The 19,242-nt window shown below is 50.9% G+C and overlaps 1 protein-coding gene and 1 long non-coding RNA gene across 4 annotated transcripts in view; one reads left to right on the top strand and one right to left on the bottom strand.

The window, feature by feature from the left end:
- Window positions 1–7,939: 7,939 nt before the first annotated feature.
- Window positions 7,940–12,588, bottom strand: LOC144304807 (uncharacterized). The gene is made up of 3 exons (XR_013371776.1): window positions 10,859–12,588; window positions 8,896–8,951; window positions 7,940–8,023 (listed from the first exon to the last, which is right to left on the bottom strand). It is a non-coding gene; the product is annotated as an uncharacterized LOC144304807 (long non-coding RNA).
- A 1,773-nt stretch (window positions 12,589–14,361) lies between these two features.
- Window positions 14,362–19,242, top strand: part of CDH11 (cadherin 11) — a 148,351-nt gene continuing 143,470 nt past the window's right edge. For 2 of the 3 annotated variants that reach the window (XM_077885743.1, XM_077885764.1), the window contains exon 1: window positions 14,362–14,510. The gene's annotated coding sequence lies outside the window, so the exon portion shown is untranslated. Of the gene's footprint in view, window positions 14,511–16,596; window positions 16,841–19,242 lie in introns of those variants that run through there. The other variant, XM_077885751.1, reaches the window with a different exon arrangement.

Raw genomic sequence — 19,242 nt, 5'->3', positions numbered from 1 at the left:
AGATCCCTGGAAACATCTGAATTTTTATTGAGTTTCTATTCTGTGCCTTGCTCTGTGCTAGAAATTCCAGGGATGTCAATGATGGGAAAAGCAAGATGCCTTGCTCAAGAAACATATACTTTCTGCAGGGAATGTTGCCTATGGTTGCGGTTTTGATAAATTATCTATCTCCTCTCTCTGGAACTCAGAACAATAGCAACCAGAACAAAAAATCTTAAAATAAAACAAATGATAAATACGATCATCACAAAGAGACAAATGACTCCTGGACAACAGAATGATCTGGTTGTAGAAGACTGTTTATAGTAACATATCTGAAGAAAAGCAAGAGGAGCAGGAGATGAGACAGATTTACAACGTATCTCAGCCAGGTATGTGGTGGAAGGTGGGAAAGAGGTCAGACATGGGCTAGTCCTGTTACAGAAAAGGCAAAGAGGCTGCAAGTGTGAGGGCATTGAAAATTGGATCATCTCTGTGATCTCCTTCACTGATGCGGCTTCCTATAAATCTGTATTTATAACAAGTCTTCTCACACAATTCCCAACACACAGGCACACACTTGTTGGTCTTCTCATTGTTACCAATTTCATTCACATGTTTAGTTTCTTAAGAGCAAGCAGTTGATGTAAGTTGGCCTTCCCATAAGAAGATAGTAGATACGTGTTGAATATGTACTATGTCCTTATAGTTGATATCTTGTTTTTGATTGCTCTTCTTAACAGCCCCAAAAGCTAGGTATCCTTACCCTATCATTATGTGTAACCCAAATGTCCTCTCCTCCTTTAGTTTATAAGGTGCAGGGAAAGTATCCAGATTCATAACTCAGGCCCTTTAAATATCCCCGCCCCCAATTATCCATTGTCATAAAAGCATTATCAAACATTACAAACCACATTGAAGGTGTCTGGCAGGAAAATGAGAGGATGTATATTATATTAATCTAGAAAATATCTCCATCAGACATTCTTCTTCTCCATAGTCATTTCCTAGTTTTGATAACAGTGGTACCACCTGCATGTGAGATGTAGCAGCCAGGTACAATTTATATCTACTTTGACTCTGACTCTCAATTTTTCACCTCTCAACCATTCAAGATGCTTATTCAAAGCAAAAAAAAAAAAAAAATCTGGAGCTATATTGTCCTTGAGAAAGTAATTTGGGAACCATTTTTCTACACCTGAACATTTTCTTTCTGCTCGCTATTCATTCCACGTATTATTTATTTGTTTGGAACACATATGGGATTCCTCTTAGGAGAAATTCTGGTGAATGAAGTTGTCTTCATTGCTTTAAAAGTAGTTGGGATTGTGAGCTTCTGTTTTGTCAGATCTCCTCCACTTAAGACTGAGATAACTCAAGTGTTAGGAAAATACAATAAATATTCTCATCAATCATCATCTCTGGGACTCAGACAAGACTGAATCCTTGGACTTGCAAAGCAAAAAAGGTCAAAGCCAAAGTTAGCTTATCCTGGGAGGTCATCTGAAGATCTATCGTTAGCATTTCCCTGGTGATACTGCAACCTGCCGTGTGCATCTCCTCCCTCTTGTGTGGGAAAGAAAAGCAGATGCGTAGAATGTGAGTCTGTGTCTAATTCTCTGATGAAGAGGATAGCTTCTCAATGAGCTTGAGAGAAAACCTCAAGCATCAAAGAAGTGAATACAGACTTCATGGTGGTGGTAGCGCTTGGAAGATGGTGGGCAAAAGCATGACATGTGAGAAAATAGGCACAGGCACTTTTTCTATGCCTTCTATACATTTACGCGGGTGAGGCTGGCCGTTTGTCTGAATCAGCTCATCCACCTTGGGCTCTTTCAGTACCTTGAGGGCGGAAACTATCAACATTGCTTAGAACCATTTATCTTTGAATACATGCTTGATTTTATTATTCTTGATATACTGATAACGACTCGGAATCTTATCTCTGATCTTCCAATCCTACCCAAGCTCTTCTGCTTATCCTACTTTAGTCCCTCTTGATGTACCTTTCCTTTTCCAGAAGATGTGTATGAGCCACACATGTAAATTGATCTGTTCTCATGCAATTGTGAGGCAGCACGTTCTATGAAGGGTGCAGTGGCCACAGAATCCAATGGATTAATCAGAAAAATAATCAAACAAATGAATCTGTCATTGATAATTGCAATGTACACAACTGGCAATGTATAGCTAGACATAGAAGAAATTTGGACATATCAGGAGCAGAGTTCCATCTTTTCCCAAAATAAATCTCACTTAGACCTAATATTACTATATATTATTCCCTTCCTTTGACTTCCTCTTTTATTCTGGTCTTTCCTCCCTTTACTTCTACCCCACCTAAAACAGAGAGACAACTGAATTTGTGGTCAGGCCCACAATGGGTGGAGTGTTATTATCTGGCTAACCCTGTACAAATTGCTTCATCTCCTAGAGCCTCATGCCCCACAACTGAAAAACAAAATTGATAACATCACCTCCTCAGGATTGCCGTGCAAGTTAAGTGACATGGTGAATCCAAAATGCAAAGCGTCTAGTACAGGGATCGTGTACCTGTTACCCAGTAGCTACTCTCCAGAGGGCACCTGGTATATGACTATTAACAGTAATTGCAATAGTGGTAGTAGTTTTAGCATTAATAGAAATAAACTTTTATTCGAGACCTAGAGTACTCTAACTAGACCTGTTCCAATTTCTATGAACATTTGTACTGAAAAGAGGTCATGGTGGTGCTGTAATATTCTCCCTGTGAAACGTGGGAATATCTGTCAGATGGACATAGAGTCTGAGTTTCTCTGCCTGAAATGAACCAACCTCTTCATTCCAGAGACTGAACAGTACTGGCTCTCCTTCTCCAAAGCCTCCATCCATTAGTCTCAGTTTTGTACCCCCTGGGGCCAAGCAAAATAAATAAAATCAGTCTTCTTTATGACAGCCCTTCAGATATTTCAACAAAGTGATCGTGTACCCCCAGAGCATTCTCTTCTCCAAACTATACATCCTCAAATCATGTCTCGATGTGGCTCACATTCCAGGACCTTCAATGTCCTGGTGGCCATTATGACGTCCAGGATTGAAGACTCTAACATAGTCTGTGGCAGAACGCAGATGGCAGAGAAGCACCTGCTATCTGTGCTGAGTGTTTATCAAAGCGGTTAAATAGGCTGGTAGTCTCTCTGTGTTGGAACTTATCAAGGGTATGATGAAATGAAATATCCAGCTCTATGATGTGTGAATGTTGGCAAAGGCAAGCTGTATATGTGTTTTTATACACATTTCTCTCTCTCTCTCCATCCCTCTCTCCTTCCCCTGCTCCACTAGGAAAGATCCTTTTCAGTAGTTGCAATCTCACACACGTTATGAAAATTAGTTAAGTCTATGTGCACTTAGAACAGTGCCCACCCATGTAAGCACTAAACAGATGCTAGATATTATTTTTATTTTATCCTCACATGCACTGTGACAGGTTCTAGGGATATGTAAATAGCTGGGGATATGTATCCCCAAATTATGTATAAAAAATGGCTGCCACCCTTAATGAATAAGAGTCTAGGGAGGATTTTTTTTATATGTAAATGACCAGCCAAGTATGATATCAGAATTAGGCACATGGTGGCCAGAACATAAAGGAAGGGTATTAAATTAATACTGTAGGCAGGTGAGCGAAAGGGGCAAGGAGAATCAGGAAAATATTTTTGGAGGTTAGGACACCCGAGCAGAACATTTTCAGAGACTATATTGGAATGACCTGGAGCATGCATGGGAAAGCTTGTTTTAAGCAAGTGGAAGGAGGTATGCAAGGACAGCAATGCTATGGGCATTTGGAGATAGGCAGAGTTTGACAGGTTTTCATGCATTTGGCTTCAGGATATAGATGTATTATAAGACGTTAAATGTCCAGTTTCTAGGAAGTGTTCATCCTATCGGACTGAATACTTGTCCATTTACATCTGAGAGATACCCACAGGTACTGGAATGAGAAAGCTACGTGAAGACCCCCAAGCTCCGCAATGTCTAAGCTGTACAAACTTGGACAGACAGCTTAGCATCTAGCTTTGTAGTTTCCCAAAATGAGTGTAATAAGATTGAGTAATAATATGAGAAAGGCACCCCTCTTCTACTAACCGATTAGGAAGCTACTGCCTTTACTGCTCTGGGTATTTTCCATTTATAACACGGTATTTAAAACAGATATTGGCCAAATAAAACATATAAGTATTCTAGAAGCCACACGGTTAACAAAAGGAAAAGGAAAAGATGTTTATCATGGAAAAGCAATTACTGGGTGTTGGCACGAGGGTGAGGGGTAGGGTTAGGAAGAAGAGGACAGAGAGAGGACTGACTACTATTTTCAGCTTCTTTCCTGCTTTGAAATCATACCCCCATTTAAGTGACGGTTTGGCTAAATCTCTCGATGTCTTCTCACAGAATCTTTTGTAAATATGCATATTTTTGGCTGATAGAAAGATAGCCGTACTTCATTTTATACATCTGCCCCATCCCAAACAGTTTTATCTGATGATTGATTATTTTGTAGCACATCTTCCAATGTTTGCTTCCGTGACTCATCCGACTTAAAGAAATTAGACTGTCTGGGTGCATGTCCCCCCTTCTGTGAATGTAAGCGAAGCTATAGGAGGAGAGCACTTCACAGGGTAAACACACTTGGTAAATTTTGCTCCTTTTGATAAACGTTTCTTAGTCAATCAAGACTTGCTTGTACTAAAGACTAAACGATGAGTATATGTCACAAAGCAGGGAACTATTAATGCAATTTGGGCCAGTTAATGGATTCTGCTTTTACTGTTTTTCTTTCATATTCTAAACCAAAATCTCTTTTGAGGAGCTGGCATGCCATGTAGGATTTTTTTTTTTCCTCCTCTCTGTCATCCCTCTTCCCATGCATTCTTCTTCAGATATCTTCTTTGGCAGTAAAGGTTAGCACACATTTATTGAACACCTACCATATGCTTGTGAGGCTTGAGATACAGGGATGAAGCATCAATAATTACTGGTCTCTAGATGCCTTTCACAGAGAGATGGGAGTGAGACAGGCAAATGGGATAATATGCTATGGCAATATCAAATCATACACAAGATTTTCTGTGGAGGGGAAAGGCCAGGGGATATTTTCTGAAGTGTTTGATCCCTTAGCTCAGTTCGGAAAAAAAAAAAAAAAAAAGATAATAAGGGATAGGTGGCAAAGGCGTGGGGAGTAGAAGGAGAAATACATTCACTGAATATTTACTATTTTTTAGGTACTGTGAATTGTCCCCTTTCTAACTTACCATAATTCTCCGAAGCAGGTACAGATGTCATTACAACTTTACAGATGTGGAAAGCGATGCTCACAGAAGTAAAAGATTTGCCCAGCACCAGGAAGGGCCATACCCAACATTCAGACTTGGGCAGCTCAATTTCCAAGCCCATTCTCTGTGCCTTGCAGTTCTGCTCCCTCCTTTGAGAAGAGCAGAGAAGGAAAAAATGAGAAGCAAGCAATGTCGTGGACACTTTAGGTAGAAAAAAGCAGCTGAAAATCCTCGGATGTCATGGATAGCAAAGGATTGTTGACAAATGGCCTTACCTGGTAGCACGAGGGAACCTAAGTGACCTCTGCACTGAGCACTAGGGTCATTGGACTGCGTCTCTGTGCATCTTCTGGCCATTACCACTGCCCCAGGTTCTCTTTCCCCTGTGTCTCAGGACAGGCCTCCAGCTGTACAGAGTCAATATAAATGTATCCTTTGGACATGGGTTTGAAAAACTGTGCCTGGAGCGACCATAATCAGTAATCATGGGCTTTTAGAGTGAAACAGAAATGTAGACATCTTTTGAGCAAGCCTCTTCATTCTGGACAAAAGAGAAGTAGCTCCGAGTGAGGCAAGTATTTTCCCAAAGTCGGAGTTAACAATCCAGGTCTTCTGCTCATAGCAGAGTGATTTATATTTTTATCTAATTAAACATCAGGTGACACTGCCTTCCTGACCCAGGAGGATATTTGTGGGAGCAGCCTAGTCCCCAAAATGGGTTCGTAAAACTACAAGCTGAGGAATCTTACTTCCCGCACCTGGTCTCATACCCACATACCTGGTCGTCCTGTAGTCCTTTCCTAGTCAATAATAAACACCTATATCTACCCATTTGGTTGAGTCAGTCACATGAGGATGATCCTTGACATCTTTCTCTCTCTCACTTGCCACAACCAATTCAACATGAAGTCCTGCTTCTGTTTCCAAAGCACACCTAGGGTATGCATCCCTCTTTGCTGCACTGTGTGTTCCAAGCCAGCTGCCCTCTCTCCTTTTTAACTGCAATGATTCACCATGCATCCATTCTTGCTGTCCTGGCTCACAGCCCAAACACTCTTTGTCAACAAATAAAATCAGATCACTCCTGCTTTAAAAAAAAAAAAAAAAATCCATATTGCCCATTGCATTTGGGGTACAATTTCCTTGTCCTACAAAGCCCTGGATTATTTGTCTCTGTGTACTTCCTCAGAGTACATTAAGCACCAGGCTTATGAATCTTTTTTAGGTCCTGAGATGCCCCAAGTCCCATTGTGCCTCAATACTCTTACACAATCTACTCCTTCCATGGCGTGTTCTCTCCCTACACTTATCTTAACTCTTCCATATATTTTAATTCTCAGATGAAAATGAATACCTTTAATGAAAGCTTCACTCACCTCCCCTTACAACCTCTCCCGTATGAATTAGTTCCACAATGATATTCCCTTGCAGACTCCGAGCAATTACATCACATTTAATTATTCATTTATTAGCAAACTGTTTGCCTTTGGGTCAGCCGTTCAATTTTCTGAGCTTTCTGGTCCTCACCTATGAAATGGGCATACTTTGTAGAAGCGTTGTAAGGACTGGAATCAAAGCACTTAACAGGCATTCAATGAATAGCTATGAAAAGTGTTGTTCTTAAATTCCACCCATAGCTCAAAACAATTCTCTGTACACTGGAAAAATCAATCATGGCTGAAGACCCAGAACTAAGGTGACTATCAATCAGAATAGAGAGACTTTTCTGGAATACCTCCTCCAAGAAGAAATCTCTTTCCTAAGCCATCTGTGTATATGCCACCGGTGCATTCCATTTTGACCTACCTGTGCTCTATGGAAAGACCCTATTAGCTCTTAGCCGTGAAGGAAGCCACTAGAAAGGGTAGAGAAATATGCACAACTGGGAAAAAAGGCTGAAATACAGCCTATGCTGTGTAAGTTCATCTGTCTTAAGCTGAGGATGCTAAAGAAAGATTTTTGTAAAAAGCTTTCTGCATCAGGTAACAATGATTTCTTCCTTCCCCATCTCAACACAGACGGTCAATGCTCCAACGTTCATAAAAATTGGAACACAGAGCTCTCTTAAATCCTGTTGTCCAAATTGTAGACTATTTGCAAAGCAAGCCAGTACCGATCTTGAATAACATTTCCAATGGTTCTCCTGGAGCACAAACACATTTAAATGCGCCTATTCACAAGTTTAAAAAAGAATGTAAATGTATGCACATACGAACATTGAAATAGCCTTCTGTGAGGCGGTTTAATAAGCCAACCTCTTAGTCCACACAGCAAACAAACCGGAATTAGAAATCAGAAGCAGAACTGTCATTATGCATACCTGTAATTCATTTTAGGAAATTCGTATGTTCTAGAAAGTTGTCTGCACACCACCATTTTGAAAATTGGATTATATTTTTAAAAGCACTGAAGGAGGTAGCTGTTTTAACCAGCATCCGAATGAAACCTTTGGTAAAGTGAAGAATCATTTTTTGCAATGTGAATAATTGGCATCATTAAATTCACTTTGTAAACAAGGGACACTTGTACCATGTTTAGATTCAAGCAGATGATCCATCTGCTCTTGGTTTCAGGATTCATTCATTCAGTTAGCATTTTTCATGCATTTGCTATTCATGTATTCATTCTACAAATATTTACTGAGTGCTTACCATATGCCTGGCACTGTATTAGATGCTGAAGATACAGGAATGAGCAGGAGAGGTGGAATCCTTCGCCCTCCTGAAGCTTGTACCCTAGTGGGGCAAGAGGACAATAAACACAAACAAATAAAAGTACACAATACGATCTCAAGTAGATAGATAATGTCATGAATAAGAATTAAGCAGTCTAAGGGGAGAGAAAGGGATGGACTGCAGGGGACTGGAGTGTTGGGTGGGAGCTCCTGCTGATGGAAGAGGCAGAGAAGTCCTGGTTAAACGGGCAGAATGAGGGAGCAAGGCAGGAGAAAGACGAGGGGCGGGGTGAAGCAGAAGGAACAGCCAATGCAAAGGTCCTGAATCTGGGGCATGTTTGTGTTTGAACAATAGCAAAAAGCAAGTGCGGCTTGAGTGATCCAAGGAGAGCAGTGGGAAGACCAGCAAGGCACTAGCAAGGCCCTCAGGCATCAGCCCAAGATGCACCGTCTAGACCGTGGATGGACCCATGCATGAGGCAACTGTTCTCAGTACCAGAAGGCGAGGAATAGAAGACTTGGAATCCACAGATTTAAAAAAAAAAAAAAAAAAAAGAATCCACAGATTTCTCCCCACCGTGGAAGGGACGGTTTTCCAAATAAATTAGCATGCTGATATCTTTTTTTTCTTGTATCCTCCTTATTTCATTCTTACCTTCCCTGCCGCTGCCGCCCTTCCCTCCTTCCCTCCTCTCCCTGCCTTACTTTCACCGTTTCATGCATATCCGTGTTGTACCTATTGTGTCCCAGGAAATGTGCCCAGGGATCTGATGGATGCCTTGTGCCCTGGGCTTAGAGGCTTAGAGACAAGTCTTCCCTTTTCCCTACACGCTCCCCATTCACATCAAAACTAGCATCTGCTGAATGAGCTTCTCCACTGGGATAACTTGGGAGTCAAACACACAGAGGTTGGAATCTAGCTTCAATACGTACCTGCTGTACTATCTTGGGGAGCGCATATGGTTTTCCTGTTGTCTCAGTTCTCTCATCTGCAAAATAGGGATAATAATACATACTTTGGTGGGATATTTTGATAATTTCTGGTTTTATTTATAAGCCAGCGATTCTTATTATTGCATTACTATTTCTGCTTGTTTCTTCCTTTACAACTGGAGCCTCAAAGTTAAAGCAAGGACAGAGTTACAAGGGTTGGTAGGAGGCTGAAACCGTCTTCTGACTCTGTCTCCTCTAATGTTCTAGAATTATAGGATATAACCCATGGGATCTGACAACCCAACGTGACCCAGCACGGAGGCAGGCTGCGAAGCTGTTTGTGCCTGTGGGAGATTGTATAATAGCCCCAACTCTCCATCCTTCCCTGTATCCACGCCCTTTGCCACACAACTCTGAAGTTCCTCTCACTTAAAAAGCAGATTCTATTACTCAACCCCTTATCTTTTAATCTGGCCACGTGGTATGCTCTGGTCAACAAAGGCACAAGGTACAAGGGACCATTTTCAGTCCTAAGCCTGCACCTCAAGAGGCCCCTGCATGTTTCTGCATGACATCCTGTGCAGTTGCCACTGCCATGAGAATGTGCCCAAACTAATCCCAGGAGAAGGACGGAAAATACAGGAAGCTGAGCAGTTATCCTAGCCCAGCCCGGTCTGGGTGGGCCAGGCAACCCCAGCCAACCTACAGATGAGAGCCAATAATTGTTATTTTAGGCCACTGGATGCTGGAGTCATTCATAAGCTAGTATTATCACGGAGATATTTGAGATACTATCTTAGTTTAATCGAAATATTCATTAACAACCATCAATTAATCAAACGTATTTATCGGACTTCTGTAGTTAATACACACCAGGTTCTGAGGATACAGGCATAATAAATCAGAAGGATATCATCCCTGCCCTTGGGGAGCTTAGATGAGGGAGGAAAACAAAGAAATGCTGCTGCTCAGAGTTGAAAAGGGTCTGTTTCAGAGAAAGGGGGTGGCCTGGAGTCAGGGTTTAGCCTGAGAAGATTGACTGACTACTCCTAGCGGTGGGAAGGGGAACTTCATCTAGGAGACGCTCTCCCTCTCCAGGAGAGTAGGACTTTAAAACCCTAGAACCTTAGCTCTGAAAGGATCCTCCCCTGAACTTATCTTGGGTGAGCTCTCATTTACAGCTAGGCTCAGAGAAAGGGAATGACTTACTCAGGGCGACTCAAGGAATTTGTGGCAAATCTAGGACATGAACCCAGCGCATCCCTCCCCAGGGTTGGGACGTCTAATACGACCTCCGATGGGTCTTACGGTGTCAGTAAACTTTGAACCGCCATCAAATTCTTGGCCAGAAGTTTTATTACTAACACCATTGAAAATAAGATCAATCTCCACGATTATTATAATTCATAATTTTAACAGGCCTCCTTTCTTGCTCGGGGCATTTAAGGTGTGATAATAACCAGACCTCATAATTAATAACAGTAATTGATACCTTTCACTGATTGAGCCTCCGCTCTAAGCACAGTTTCGATGGCTTTAGATATGTGGGCACATTTAATCCCTGCCACAACGTACGCACAGATAATAAGCCCCATTTTACAGAACTGGAAACTGAATCTTACGGAGATAAATTCTTTACCACAGTTACTAAGAGGCAGAACCGGGAATCAGACACAGACCAAAGGCCTGTGGTTTTTCTACTTTTCTCTGCAGATCCAGCTGTGGCAACCTTTATGTGCAATGTTGGTTCACAAATGGCATTCCTGTTCCATCCTTCGCAGTGCTTTCCCTCTGCCTAGAGAAGGCACGATTGGGGCCCACCCCAACGTGATAAAACCATCTCCCTGCTTGGATCTTGCCCCATTTTTAACACCTTATACCAAAGGATGCCTCCGGAGCGGGAAGCTTTGAGAAGACCTGGGGGAGCCTGAAGCTTCTAAGTGGAAACAAGGAACTGACTCACCAGGGCCTGGTTATCTTCAGAGTCTGAGGAGAGGAGCATCAAAGGGATGAGAGCCTGGTACCTTTGATGAAGGAACCAACAGGAAATTATTAGCCTCATGCTGACAAGGACAAAGACAAGAAAAGGGCCATTTGGGTCTCATCTCTGTCTGGACTGGAAGAGGCAGGAAGCCTAAGGGGCTGTTTAATCTTGGCTCCAGAGCGATGTGAACCCTGGCTTCCTCCCTTGAAGAACAAGGTGAAGGAAAGGTGAGGCAAGTTAAGATAAACACCCAAACTTCTGGCTGCCTGGATGAACTGAATCTTTTAATTTAAGCTGTCAGTGGGTTCTTTCTTCTCTGTCTTTTCCTTTTTTAATCTAAACTGTAATCACACAATACTCCACCCAAGTGCTTGATATGGATTTCTAAGACAGATCCTAACATAGTCATAAAAAAAATCCCCTCTGAAATGTGCACTTTGTACTGTGTCTATGTGTAGGTGTGTTTAAAATGTCACGAACTGGAATACCTAACTCTAGTTCCCAGGAATTAATCACTTAGAAGAGTGAAAGGGGGAAATTAACTTGCTTTAACACTCACAAGACTCTCCAAAGCAGGCGCCAAAATAGAACTTATTGAATAGACGTATGGTTATCTTTCTATAAGAACTAAAACTCTTACAAAAAAAAAAGAAAATATTTTTTCTTATCTAAAATTGCCTTGCAAAATTTTCCTAAGTTACTTGGGCTCAACTGCAGGTCACAGACTCTCACAGATTCCTCATAGGGAATAAAGGTATAGCAGTTTTTTTTGGGGGGGGGGCAAGGAGGTGGCCTTTTTTAAAGTTACAATTCAATGAGATTTAGTTAAATGTGTAAATTTGTGCAACCACCACCACCATCTGATTTTAGAACATTTCAACACCAAACAAAGTTCCCTCATGCCCATCTGTAGTCGATTCCTATTCATACACTGAGCCAGGACCATCACTGATCCGCTTTCTGTCTCTACAAATTTGCATTTTCTGGACATTTATGTGAAGGAATCATGCAGTATGTGGCTTTGTATCTGCTTTTAGCATGTTCTTAGGGTTCATTCATAACGTAACGTGCATCAGTGTTTCTTTTCTTTTTAATGGTGAATACTATTCCATTTGGTGGATATACCACATTTGTTTTCTCGGCAATTGAGGGACATATAGGTTATTTCCAAAGCTTGGCTATTATGGACACTGCAGCTACGAACTTTCAGATGCATGTCTTTGTGTGGATGTGTTTCCCGCTCTCTTGAGTAGAATCCGAGGCACAGAATCGATGGATTGTGCAAAGGGACATGGAGCACGACCAGACACTAGGCCTCCTCTGATTCAGATATGCTGTGTCCGTGGAAATCTGCCAAACGATTCTTAACTTATCCTTAGAATCAGCTGATGCTATCTGTCTTTCATGGGTGGGAGGGCCTAAAAGAAGTCCCAAACAACAACAAAACAAACAGGAAACAACTGCTCTCATTTGATGAATTCTGAACAGAAAGCGGGGGGCCGGTCCCAGCTACTACGCCTCCACTGGCGCCCAGGTGCCGTCCGCGGCCAGGCCTGCAGAGCGGAGCCCCTGAAGTCTTTCTGGAGGATCAGGAGATGCGCTCGGCGTCGCAGGCGCTGGACGGTTTTCCTTCCGTGCGCGTCCTGGCCCTGGCCCGCCGGCTTCAGCTCCCTGCGCCCGCGAGGAGGGGAGGCGCGCACCGACGGCGGCCGGGCCACCAGCAGCTCTGCGGGACCGCGCTCCTCGGGCTCCGCGCACCTGCCGGGCAGCGCGCGCCCCACCCCCGCCGCGGGCGGCCCAGGGCACCCCCAGCATCCAGGCTGGGGCGCGGGACTGGCGGGGGGCAGCATCAAGGGGTGAGAGGGGAGTGCGGAGGCCGCAGAGGCGGGGGTGCGGGCCGGGGCCGCGAGGCCGGTCCCCTGGAGGCCTTGGGGCGGGGCGCTGGCGGCGCAGGGGCCTGGCGCAGGGACGCGCGGTCCAGAGGCCGGGGCCACTCCGAGGGCGCGGGGAGCGGGCGGGGGGCGGGGGGGGAGCGTCGACGGTGGGCGCGCGGGGAGAGAGGCGGGCGCCCCCAGGGCCTCCCCGCGCACCCCGAGGGCCTCCCCCCGCCCCGAGGGCCTCCCCGCGCACCCCGAGGGCCCCCGCCCGCCGCCCCGCGCACCCCGGGGGCCTCCCCCACCCCGAGGCCCCCCGCGCACCCCGAGATCCCCCGTGCACCCCGAGCGACCCCTCCGAGCCTCGCGCGCCGGCTGCCCCGCGTGTGCCCTGGCCCCGGCTGGACGGGGTGCAGCGCCCCGGGCCCCGCCCGGCCTCCCGCCCCTCGCCCTGTCGCGGGCGGTCCGGAGGGGCGGGAGCTTCCCCACTCGTCCCCCCCCCGGTCCTGGGGTCCGCCGGCTCGCCACCCCGGCCCCTCCCCCGGCCCCCCGGCCCCCCGGCCCCGCTCGCCTCCTCCCCGCGGGCCCGCCCCCCGCCTGCCCCCCATCCCCGTCCGTGCCTCCCGGAGGGCCAGCGCCCCGTTATCCCCTTGCTTCTTCGCCGTCCTTCGCCCCTCCTTCGTGCGCCGCCCCGCACCCCGAGACCAGTTCCAGCCCGGGTCCCCGCAGGTCCCGGTGCCCCCCCAGCCCCGCGGGGATGCGCTGCGCACGGCTCCCGGGGCCACGAGCGGGCGCCCAGTGCCCGGGGGATTCCGAGGCCCGACCCCGCCGCCCTGTCGGGTCCGCCCGAGGGACGGAGGCGGGGGCCGGGGCGAGTGAGGCCGCCTGCGGGGCCGCTGGACCTGCCCGCGGGGAGGGGGTGCGGCGCCCTGGGGGACCCCGGGCCGAGGCGGGGACGGGGCAGGGGCCCGAGGCGCGGCGCGAGTCCGAGGTGCGGGCCCCCGGGTTCTCCGCCGCGCCCCGAGCAGAGTTTGCGGGAACTGGGGGTGCGCGGGGCCGAGGCCGGCGTGGGGCGCTCTGGGCGCGGGGGGCGCGGGGGGCGCGGGGGCGAGGCCGCTCCAGGTCCCCCGCAGCGCAGCGCCCAGGCCTCCCGGCGAGGGCCCGGCCGGGCCAGCGGGAGCCGGAGCCGGAGCCGATCCCCGCGGCGCAGGAGGGGCTCCCGCGCCCGCCCGGCTTCCCTCCGCCGCCCGCCCCGATTGGCTGCGCGTCCCCGGAGCCAACTTCGGCCGCCGCAGACTGTGCGAGCCCGGGGGTCGGGGCGGGGGGCCGGGGCGGGGGGTCGGGGCGGGGGGCCGGACGCGGAGACCCGGGGCGGCCTCGGGCCCGGGGGAGGGGCGGCGAGCGGGGGCCCCGCAGCCCGGCCGGGCCCAGCTCGCGGCGCCGGGGCCTGGGCTCCTCTCCGCCCTCCCCTCCGCGCCCCTCCCCGCCGCTCCCGCCCCTCCCGGCGGCCTCCCCTCCCCTCCCTCCCCTCCCCCTCCCCCGCCCCGCCCGCCGCCTCCCCCGGCTTCTCATTCCTGCCACTGGCGCGCTCGGCGGCTCAGTCCGCGGCCGCCGCCAGCCGAGGGGAGCGCGGCGCGCAGATGCCGCGGGGGCCGCTCGCAGCCGCCGCCGACTTGGGACCGGGCCCCGGGCCGCGGCCGGGCTGACCCCGCGCCCCCGCCGGGCCCTCCGCCGGCCGCACCGACCGACGGCCCCAGGTGAGGCTCGCCGCCCGCGCTCCCGCCCCCGGGGGGGCCCTCGGGCCGGGGGGGGGCCCGGGGAGCTCCCACTAATGCGGCGCACACGGCGCGCGGGGGGCGCCGAGGCACGGAAGGGTTTGTTGGGGGACGCGGGAGGGGAGGAGCAGGCGGCTGCGGGCGCGGGGAGCCAGGCGCCGGGGTGCGCTCCAGCCTCCCCCGCGGGGCCGCCCGGGTCCGGCCGAGGCGGCGGGAGGGCGGGGGCCGCAGACTGCGCCCCCCACGCGCCGGCCGCCCGCGGTCGGGTCTCCGGGGAAAGTCGCCCCCGGCGGGGCCGGCCCCCTCGCCCGCGGCGCCTCCTCCCGAAAGCGGCGACGCGAGCGCGCTCCGCAGGGCTCCGGCCCCTTCCCGGGTCCCTGCTCCCTGCGCCTCCCGGGGCTCCTGCGTCCACCCGGGTCCCTGCTTCTCCCCGGGGTCCCTGCCCCTTCCCGGGTCCCTGCTCCTCCCCGGGGTCCCTGCCCCTTCCCGGGTCCCTGCTCCTCCCGGGGCTCCTGCCCCTTCCCAGGGTCCCTGCCCCTCCCCGGGGTCCCTGCCCCTTCCAGGGGCTCCTGCCCCTACCCAAGTCCCTGCTCCTCCCGGGGTCCCTGCCCCTCCCGGGATCCCTGCCCCTCCCAGGGCTCCTGCCCCTTCTCCCGGGTCCCTGCTCCTCCCCGGGGTCTCTGCCCCTTCCCGGGCCCCTGCCCCTCCCAGGAGTCCTACCCCTCCCCAGGGTCCCTGCCCCTTCCCAGGGCTCCTGCCCCTCCCCGGGTCCCTGCCCCTCCCCAGGTCTCTTCTCCTCCCGGGGTCCCTGCGCCTCCCGGGTCCCTGCCCCTTCCCAGGGCTCCTGCTCCTCCCCGGGTCCCTGTCCCTCCCCCGGGTCCCTGTCCCTCCCCCGGGTCCCTGCCCCTCCTCCGGGTCCCTGCCCCTTCCCGGGGTCCCTGCCCCTCCCCGGATCCCTGCCCCTCCCGGGGTCCCTTCCCCTCCCCGGGTTCCTGCCCCCTCCCAGGTCCCTTCCCCTCCCCGGGTCCCTGCCCCTCCCGGGGTCCCTGCCCCCTGCGCCCCCCCGGCGAGGCCGGGCGCGCGGAGATCTCGGGGCCGGGACTGCGGGCTGCGGGCTGCGGGGCGCGCTGGGGCCCGGGCGCGGTGGGCTCGGAGCCCGGGGCCCCGCGGGGAGGTGGGCGGGCGGCGCGGACCCGGCCCCGCTCCCCCGCGCTGGCACCGCCGGCGGCTCCGCGGGAACTTTGCGCGCCCCCCTCCCCCCGGCTGCCCGCGCCCCTGGTCGGCGGAGCCCGGGAGCAACAGCCGCGGGGTGCGGAGGGCGGCGGGAGGCGCCCCTTTCCCGCTCCGGCCGGGCAGGGCTTAGGAGGGCCCGCCTCGCCCCAGAGGCAGAGCCCCAGGGAGGGCGGGGTGGCGCCCCTGGTCCCCCCAAGGCCGCGCGGTGGCCGGGGCGGGAGGCCGTGTTCGGGGGGGGTGCCCCGTGCGCCCCCCGCTCCCGGGTAAAGGTTTTCCAGGGGCCGGAAAGCCCTGTTGCTTCGGCTGATGAGGCAGCGGGATTTCCATGGGCCGTCGCACTGCTCTTAAGAAATCGCATCTTCCAAGCATCCGCTAACGCCCTGGGTGCCGGCGAGGGGCCCCGGGGATGGGGGGAGGCGCCCCGGGACGCCCGTAGTGGGGGCGCGGGCGTGTGCGGAGCCTTCCCTCCCGTTTTCCCCCAAAGACATCTTGCCGGGCGGCTGCGAATCCCTCCTCGCTTTCCTCCCCGGATCCCTCCTATCAGGTTCATCTGAGGCAGGGAGGAAGTTTTCGGTCTAATCACAGGGAAGGCACGATAATGAATCTGGCAGGAGGATGGATCGATTATCCCCCGGGCCCGCAGCGGACATCGATGGCTTTGCGGGGTGCCTGGCCCCCGGGGGGCGGGAGCGCTGGGGGTGTTCTCCGGGGCGAGGATCCACCCGCCGCCGGGCCGGGCTCGCCGCGCGGGGGCCTCCACCGTGGGAGGAGGAGAAAGGGGCCGGCCTTCCTCTGCTTAGTCCTGGGATTATTTTTCCTATAAACGGGAGATGCAGACAGCGGAGCGCAGAAGTGGCCCCAGCCCGACCCTAGCTGCGGGGAGCCTGGTCTTCCTCCAGCAGAACAAAGGAGTAAAAGTTGCAAAACAAAGGGTCAGAGCTGTGGTCACTACGAGAGGGACCCGAAGCCCCTGGGCACTAACGTTCGCCGCTCCTGAGCTCTAACTGTTAGACTTGGCCAGTGGGCCCGGGAATCGGAACCTCCGTGCAAAACTGAAATCCTGCCTGGTACAAAGAAATGTGAGTAGTTTTTCCAAGTATAGACCAGAGAAGGGCGTAGGAGAGGCCGGGAAACTTTGCTTGAGTGAGAATGGGCTTTACATCTTACTTTTGAGACGTCGCAAATTAAGGTGTTAAAAATGTGTTGCAGCCGGGCTTTATTGCTAATGACAATCGTTGCTGTCATTTTTGTTGTTATTTCAGAGTCTGCATAAACTGGCTATTTTATTGCATTGTTTGAGAACAGGGAACCCCCCCTTCCCCCCCTCCCCCGACCCTGCCCCACCCTTGGGGAAAGGGATGGCAAGGGAGAATGAAGAGAACTGAGATAGGATCATCTGTTGAGGCCCAAACATGGAGATTGACTCAAACTGGGCTTATTGCTTACTAGAAAAAAAAAAAAAAAAAAAAAGGCTTTTAAAATAGTTCTAATGGAAGCAGTGGACCATCTTGATAGCACTTCAGAACTTCCATTATGCTCAGCAATCTTATCAAAACAGCAGACAGTAAAATTACTAGATACCTAAATTCTGTTTTCAATTAAGATGCAATCTTTTGTTAATTTGAGAATTAAAAAAAAAAAAAAGTCACGGCTCTATTTTCTTATGACCCAGAACTCTTGTTTGCTCTTTGCAGGGGTGGCTGTGGCTGTGGCTGTTTGTTTGTGCGAGGAGAGGGGGACAGGGTTGGAGAGCCATGCCCTGATTTGGGGGCATACAGACCAATTTCATGCTCCTTTAATGCACTTGTCTTCATAATTCATGGTTTTTCTTCCACTTTGAATAGAATTACATGGCTGCCTTGTAAAGATTCTGGTTTGGGGGACCCTCGTATGGGAAACGCCATGACTTTGACCCCAAGGCTTGATTTACAACGCGGAGCCAGACTCCCATGAGCTTATGTGTCTCGGGGCCTTGCCCGCGAACGTCTGTGACTTATGAAGTTGACAGTTCACACAAACTTTGATCTGTGACATTCAAATCTATTTTCAGAACCGTCTAAAGGAGACCTACAGATCCCATTCTAGTTTTCCTCCATTTTCAATGCATTTGTGTAGGCACATGTTCAGGAAGCATAACCGTTGTGTCTGTTTATTTTCAATATTTTGTATTCACCTTGCTCATGAGCATATCTAACCACTAATGGTGATAAAATAACCCTGGTCTGTGGAGTTTGAAAGTCGGTAGGAAACATTTCCTCTTAAGCTTCCAGGTGTTTGCAGAATGACTGTAAACGCCCAAGACCTTTTCCTAGAAAATCTGAGCCCATGACTTAAGGGATCGAGGTATGTTTGGGGTGGGTGTTCCCTCTGGTGGAAGTGGCCATCGTTTCAGAGAAAGCTACCTGGTTCGTCGAGAGCCCCCGCTCTGGATGTGCCAAGCGTTTGAGTTGAGCTGTCATCCTTTGCAGTCCAATGTCATCGCCCCTAAAATATGTAAAGATCTTCGGTCTGTGTGGGCTCGGGGACAGACATCAACAGGTATGTTAAAAAGAAAAAGTAAAGCTGGAGAAAGTGTGACAGGTTTAGGCACAGCAGTAGAACCACGCGTCCATGGGGGTTCGGGGGGACCACGGTGATAGGCACCGAGCCCCCCTGTGCGCAGGGACGGCCACCGGGCCTGTGGCGGCCGCGATTTCCCGGTGGCCCGGGCCCTGGGCGCTCGGGCAGGGGCTCCTCGGTGGAAGCTGGCGCTGCGGCCACCAGAGGGCAGTGGCACCCTTCTCCCCGGCTGCGGGGGCCCAGCTGCCGCGCAGGGCACCATGAAAAGCGGTTTTGTTGCCACCGGCCTTGTCTGGGCCTCTCCGGGGAGACCGGATCCCGGCTCGCCCTGGTCCAGGCTGCCGCCGGCGCCGTGTCAGGCCCCGCATCTTTCTGGTCGTGGATCCCTTACCTCCAGCCTCCTCTCGCCTTCCTGGACTTTACTAGAAAGTTGGAGAATCTTGAGTGTCTGGGCAGGAGGTGCGTGGGACAAGGTCAGCTCTCACTAAGGCAGCGATCTGGGAGGATTTTCTGGCTTTTTTTTTTTTTTAAGTCCCTGCCAGAAAGAGCATCGTTTGAGACTCTGAAGGAAAACGAATGCATAAAGAAGAGAAATATTAGTAAGATTGCTGTGGTATCGTTGCCTGTTCTCTCAAGAGGTCTTGAAGACGTCTGCAAGACATTTCCCATTTGCAAAAAAAAAGAAAAGCACTTTGATCTTTGCTAAACACTTTGGGGCATGCAGTTTTAATATAACTGCCAATGTTTTACTATTATCTTTAAACCATTCTTGATCTTGCTGCAAAAAAAATACCCAAATTGAGCAGAGAGCAAAATTTAATTCAAGATTGGTCCTCACGCACTGGAGTTTAATCATTTGACTTTTTTTTTTCCCTCCGTGATACGGAAATTACTGCTTATGATTAAATTGCATATTTCAGGC

This window comes from Canis aureus, chromosome 3 (assembly GCF_053574225.1).
Source record: "Canis aureus isolate CA01 chromosome 3, VMU_Caureus_v.1.0, whole genome shotgun sequence".
In the NCBI taxonomy this organism is placed as follows: domain Eukaryota; kingdom Metazoa; phylum Chordata; class Mammalia; order Carnivora; family Canidae; genus Canis; species Canis aureus.
This window is presented reverse-complemented; position numbering and strand designations above follow the sequence as displayed.